The 7,359-nt window shown below is 32.8% G+C and overlaps 1 long non-coding RNA gene across 2 annotated transcripts; it reads right to left on the reverse strand.

Moving 5' to 3' along the window:
• On the reverse strand, window positions 1,234–4,672 carry LOC105164497. Of its 2 annotated transcripts, XR_848036.2 has the most exons (4): window positions 4,195–4,672; window positions 2,934–2,986; window positions 1,718–1,950; window positions 1,234–1,564 (listed from the first exon to the last, which is right to left on the reverse strand). It is a non-coding gene; the product is annotated as an uncharacterized LOC105164497 (long non-coding RNA). The 2 variants fall into 2 exon arrangements; XR_848035.2 differs by lacking the exon at window positions 2,934–2,986.

Below are 7,359 nucleotides of genomic sequence, written 5' to 3' on the forward strand. Positions count from 1 at the left end.
AGTTATATTGGTAAAATAATATCAAGGCAAAAATCTATCTCCTACTAACCAAAAATAATAGTCACATAAGAAAAGGCATTCTCTAAATAAATGATTTTTATACAGAAAAAATTTCATATAGCACCAAGAAATAAATGTGACAATTGTTTTAATAAATCAAAAAAGAAAGAAAGGATTGTTGTAACGTCTTTAAAGTTATAGTCCCCCAAACAAAACGAAATATTATGTGCACATAATCTCAAAACACAAATGCAGCAATACGTTGTACAAATGCTAACTTATCATAACGAGGGTAAGAGGCCAATCACATCACCGCACTTTGTTGTCCCAGATAGAGAGCAGGACAATCAAGCTTCCACAAAATCTACAGGTTTCTAAATGTTATCATCCTCGATGCTAGCACAATACCCTTTATCTCCTTATATCTACCTAAGTAGGGACGGATTTCGCTTTTCTTTCTTTTCTTTGGGCCAATAATGAATTTTTTTCTTTTTTCTTCCCCTTGTATTTTGTCACGGCTCTTTTCTCTTTTTTTTTCCTTCATTTTTGCCCGTGACTTGTGTTCTTTAGGCCGTCTTTCGGTCTTTTGACGCGAATGACAACACTTGTGGTGAAGGCACCCGATTACTCAACCAAAAAACGTCGTATTCTGGCCTTTTGACGCGAATGACAACACTTGTGGTGAAGGCACCTGGTTACTCAACCAAAACACATTTTACCTAAAGTGCTTTGCATACTCATAGCTCCGGTCACCGTTTTACGTGAATAACAACATTTGTGATGAAGTTACCCAGTTACTAAGTGACCTAAACCAGCGGAGTAGATGTAATTTCCTTTTTTTTGCTATTCTTTCTTTTTTTTCCCAAGGGGAAGGGCCTTTGATTTTTTTTTCAAAATGATGCATGTCCCATGTTAGGGATATAAGGATCAATCGGATAGGGTTTTAGCAAACAAATATGATGTCACAAGAATCCTAAGACTTAGTAGAAGCGAAGACATTCAAACTCTCTTTCAAAGCAATTCAAAATGCATGAAATTATGGCTCAACAACTCCACAGTTAATCAAAGCAACAATCACATAACGCTAGCGCACATTCATGTCTCAATCTTATGACTTCCTAAAATCACATTTATTTGTCAAATTACTAAGGGTAAACTTAAACAGAAGTAGCTTGATAGTAACTGGCAAAAGAAAACAAAACAAAAGTAGTTTGATAGGATAACAAAAACATCCGAACCCGAAAGATCCACAGAGAGTAGAGATGAACCCTGTGAAGAGACGATGTCCATCCAATTGTCATTAAATCCTGGGTATTCTCCCAAATTAAGATCCTGCAACAAACAGAAAAGTGAGCTCATGAGACCAGCTGCTGTCTATCCTTTAGACAGCCAAAGCAATTTGTGACCCATTTCTTCACTTAGCAAAGCTTGCAAACCTGAAGAGCACAATCCCGAAAAGCTTCAAGTACATAATCAGTTAGACATTGGGAACACACTAAATCGTCAAAAATCTGTGACTTATATCCTTTGGCAGCATGGAGAAGGTGCTATATTTGTTTATGTCCTACAACAAAAGAAAATTGCTTGTCAATTCACTTAAAACAGTTTGGCTCTCCCTCTTATACAGTGAACTATAAACAGAGTAACCACGTCAAACATACTTGCCGAATTTTGTATATACACAGATATAAGAGATGGGCAACTTCGTTTCCCTTACCAATAGATGATCTAGAAAATGAGGTTCGTAGCCATTTTGAGCTCCCACTTTTAGTATATCTACCAGAAGCCCCTCGGTTCAGGTTATCCTCGTTTACCGGTTGGTCTTGCTTCCTGGAACAAGCTCCCCCCATTTTTTACTGTATTCTATTCTATTTAAATTAAGAAAACTGCAGCAAAGCCCAGCAGTTGTCAACTTATCACCAATGCTGGGGGTACAAATTCAGCATCACCCTGCAAAACATAAAGAAATCAGATGATTCATCATGATTCTAGATGGATTACGAGTAGGCTTACAAGTCTAAGTCAAACTTTCCTCATCCTCTTTCAAGAAAGCGCCCAATTTTTCCATTAAATTATACATATGAAAACATATAGATGAGTTATTACATCCAGGACTTCCAATTACAGCATGCCCATGGTACACTGGACAAGAGAAGAGACAAGTACATGACAAATATAGTGTAAAAGCATATTTAGTAAATACGGAAGAACATAAATTTAGCAGCTTCTACGAAAGCAAAGTATAATCCTCGTCCCCGTAACACAAGATTAATATAATATCAACTTTTTAGCTGTGGTTAACCACGTTGAAATATTTATCCTAAGTCATATTAGTTGCCAGAGCATCAAACTTTCCCCGAGTTCCGGAAAAAAGCTTCAACATAATTGACAAAGGGGAGCGCTATTCACAGGTTAACCATGGCAATGTCAAACCAATCCCAGCATTACGTAAAACCCGATATATCGATGCTAACTATTAGAACTTGAAAGGAGTGGAGGAAATATCTTGTTAATTAATGAGGACAAAAAGCACTGACTATAAAGAATGCTCTTCACACTTCAACAATGGAGATAACATGGCATAGCTTATGATTATTTATTTATTTTAAATGAATCATCGTATAAGACAACCAAGATTAAGCATTACATGCAGAAACTAATTCAAGTATGAACCAAGAACGACAGCAGTAATGGAGACTTGAATGTAAAAAAGAATGCTTATCGCCTTCACCTTTAATCATGTTAGATAACTACACTATCTTTTACAGGAATGGGAATAGCATTTAATCACGTTAACGTAATAGTAGTGGCAAACTACTTCACATGTAATAATACATAATCAACTAATGTGCACCAAATACATCAAGAATATGTGCTTAAGTAGAAACCACTATCAAACTATATTATTTAAGAAAGCATTTTAAATCCGATACCTGCATGCCTGTGGATCGGGAGTTATTGGCCATTTCAGGAAAATGACCAATCTCTGAAACAACCATGAAAAACACAAAATATTAGTAAATTAGTTTTAGAAAACTCTATATTTTATAAATTAAGAATGTGCAAATTGTCATAAGAGCTCAGTTCCATAGCAAAGAAACAAGAAGTGAGAGGGAATACAATAAAAGTGGCAGATAAAGCAATGGTAAGGCTAAGGCAAGTTATGTCCTCGGTTAGGACTTAATGAAAATATGAACAACTGTCAATTCAATACGCGACTGTTAATTTAATTGTACAGGTCACCATAACATATTTTCCTTGTGAGTCATGACCACTACCAAAAGAACATACAAAATAATATCCACATATGTTCCAATATTAAAGTTTTGAACTATGCTGACAACAAGATGGAGTTAGTCATACCTAACAACCAATAAAGGGATCAAAAGAAACAGATCCGTGATAATGATACAATACCTAGTTAGAAATGCATGCCTATTATTTTTCATACAAGCCCTTTCTGTTTCTTTTATTTGCCATAGAAATTCCATAACTAATGCATAATCAGGCTTTATTCGTAGATATATGCGAATGGCTGTAACTTAAAAAACCAGAAAGGTAAACCTCCTCTGCAGGTCCCAGTTTAAGATGGATGAAAACCCAAAGAGAAAGAAGAATAGCCAAATTTTATCTAAGAACAGCATGATCTTCTTGGGGTGGAATAGCCAAATTTTATCTAAGAACAGCATGATCTTCTTGGGGTGCATTTTTTTCGTTAAAACAAAAATCTACATTCTCACTCCAATTCTTACATCCTAAAGTTCAATAAAAACCTTAAAGAAGATAATTGAAAAACTTGAATTCAATCAAGAACGTCCCTGTGTGGCGCAGCAGTTAATAAACAACTAAACCCTCCCTGCCAGGCCAACCAAATTCTTGAAAGAAATCAACCAAGAAACGAACAACCCACCATCTTTAAGGAAAACCCTAAAGAAATTAAAAACTGGAGGGGGGAAAAACGTGCTGTTCTCTAGACATCTTTTACCTAAGAAAAACAAGAGAACACTTCTAAAACTTGATTCCAGAAAAAATCAACAAAGAATTCAATCAAGAAGCCAAGAATTGAACTACTCTTCAACCCAATGATAAAACCAAAAGCGCAGTTTCCATACATTCAAAAGTGAAAAACTAACAAGTTTTCATCACCCAATATTTCAAGAAAACTGGAAGGCTGAGAGCGTCAAAATGAATTACATTGGAACAGAAGACAAGAGGTCCCCATAACCCTCCGGAGTCATAAACCCAGATCCTCTGCCGCTGCTGGTACTCAACCCTAACCCTTCCCTCCCTTTCTGCTGATCTTTCCCCCCTTATTCTTTCCTCTGTTTTTTTGGGCGAGAATCGTAACATGAATAGAGGAAATGGAAAATGAAAGGGTGAGGCTTACAATGTGGGATTGTGGATGGACGGTGGTTTTGGGTAAAATGGCCGGAAAGAGGATGGTGATTTTTAGGGTTTTTACCCGTGGATTTTTTCTTTTATGGGATATCTTTAGTACAATTTCTTCCCAAAACTATGACATCAAGATTCTAAGAAATCATCCATAAAAGGAAGAAGAAGAAGAAAAGGAATTCGCATTCGTCATCTTCATACCGAAGTGAAGAGAGACAGACTTTGAGAAATATGAGAGAGAGAAATGTTTTGTGTTTCTTGGGTATGAAGATGATGATGACGACATGTATCACTTGTAATTCCCAAAGTTGCCATTAGCCCCCCCACCCTTTCTTTTATTAATTTCTTTTTGTAAAATACACAAAGTTTTTATATTAATTTCTAATGTAAATATATCTCAATCACATATGCCATCAAATGTTTTCAAAAGATACCAATTTATAAATTTAGGATTTACCCAAAATTTATTATTATTTTATAAATAGTTTGTGTTCATAATCAATCTGCTAATTTGAATAATATTTTAATTTAATGATAAATAGAACTTCAAGATCAAATATAAAGAACGACTAATATATATATGGCACACTTAAATGTGTGTGAACTATTAATTTAAATTTAAAAAACTAATTATTATTTAAAAATATATTAATTAGATAAATTAAAAATATAAAACAAATATAATGAGAAAATTATGAAGAAGAGAGAGAGAGAGAATAAAAATTGATGTAGAAGTTGACAAGAGAGAGAGGATAGAAATAAATCTATGAACGGTTTTTTTTTTTTCGTTCGAAATGTTTGAAAGTGACCAAATTAATCTGGACCGATTTTTGGAACAGTTGGCTATATGTTCTTATAAATGCATTACAAATATTTAGAAACAGGTCATGCCTGACCGTTCCAATTTAGGACGGGCACCGTAACACATTGTTAGAAACTGCTCTTAATATTAAACTTTTCTAAAAAAATTATTTTTTTAATTGGAATGGACTGGGCTAAATTTAGAACGGCCATATTATTTACATCGATTTACTTTTGAAAAGGTTTTTGTAATACTCGTGCTTGAATTTTGGAACTGTATTTATTTGTATTTGTGATAAATATAGAAATTGTCTTTGTAACTGTTTGTTTGTCAATGTTTGCAATACTATTAGGCACGGTTATATTTTTGTTTGGAACAGTCTTTTGTAACTTTTTTATGAACGGTTAGTCATGTAAAATTGTTTTATTAATGGTATTAGGAATGATCATTCTTATTTTGGAGCACGTACTTAAAACTTAGCAATTGAATTAGGAACGGTCAACCACTTTTATGAACACGTATTTGAGATGATTTTAGCAGAACGGTCAATGTAATTTAGAAACACGTGATTAGAACTATTTTAGTAATGGTATTAGGAACACTGATTTATTTAAATTCGTAATATTTTCTTTATAATTACCAAAATGTTCCTAATTTTTGATTTTATAATTTATTATTTTTATGTAATATATTTTAATAAATAATTTAATTCATATATTTAATAAATTTAAATAAATAAATAAATGAACATCAACTATAATCAATTAAATTTAGATTTGTAATATTTTCTTTATAATTACCAAAATGTTCCTAATTTTTGATTTTATAATTTATTATTTTTATGTAATATATTTTAATAAATAATTTAATTCATATATTTAATAAATTTAAATAAATAAATAAATGATTTAATTCATATATTTAATAAATTAAATAAATAAATAAAAATTTATATACTTTAATAAATTTTAATTTATAATTATATTAATTTAAGAAACTTTAATTAATTATATTTATGAATTTAATTAATTGAATAAATATTAAATACTAGAATGTAATAAATATTATGAGACATTATTAATTAAGGAATATATTATATTAATATAAAATATTATCTAATTAAAAAATAAAAAAATAAAACCTAATCTAAACCCTCTTCATCAGCAACGTCCATATCGTCGTTCATCTTATATATATAAATATATTATCTTATATATATTTTAGGTATTCCTTAACTCTATTAAAAGTAAATAATATAATTTATAAAATATTTTATCTTAAATATCTATTAAAAATTATGCACACACATAAGAATGTGACACACATGCTAGCTGTGATAATTGCTCATTGCGTACATCCAATTTATAGTTATTGAAACTTTCACACAAATTATTCATCAATGTATCACATTTATTGTGGGTTGAAAAGAAAGACCTACACCAATCTTCACAAGGGATTTTCCCCCACCATTGAGATGCAGTGTCAATTGAAACAAAAGTTTTAGGATCCAATTATTCAATTTTTAGCATTTCTGTTTCAAAATCCCTTTTGTTGCTTGTTCATGCAGCTTTCCAAAAGTATATCTTAAGTTCTTGATACTTAAACTTCATCTTAAGGTTCCAGTACTTGTGTCTCAGATATTACTTATTTTCACTCTCACAAACAAACTCTATTAATGCTTCTACTAACCTTTTTTGTGTATCTAAAATAGAACTCAATTTCGTAGTGCTCAATCGGCCAATATCATCTAACAACTTCTCCAGAAACCATTGCCATGTATGTTTGTTGTCAATAGGTACAACAACAATGGATATGTGAACCATGTTATCATTTCCATCTAATGTAGGTCGTACGAAATTCGGATCGGATCGCTGATCCTGGTCCCGAGGTCGGGTCGCTAGATCCTTCTTTCGAGCTTCCTTTTAGTGGATTTTGAGAACAAAGCAAATGTAAGACTAGTTGGGTAGCCCCCAACGAAGGCCCTCTTAGGCCCCGTCACTTTCGCCGCCCTGAGTCGGCCATACTTGGCTCACTCCACCACTAACTCCATCGAGGTTGCATGTGCAGATTGGTAAACAAAGAAGCGCGTCTTTACCCTTGCTTCTCTTTGTGTTTTTTTCCGCGTCTTTTGGGGCAAGAAGAAACAGAGGAAAGGGGAAATTGAA

The sequence above is a fragment of the Sesamum indicum genome, linkage group LG6, assembly GCF_000512975.1.
Source record: "Sesamum indicum cultivar Zhongzhi No. 13 linkage group LG6, S_indicum_v1.0, whole genome shotgun sequence".
NCBI lineage: Eukaryota > Viridiplantae > Streptophyta > Magnoliopsida > Lamiales > Pedaliaceae > Sesamum > Sesamum indicum.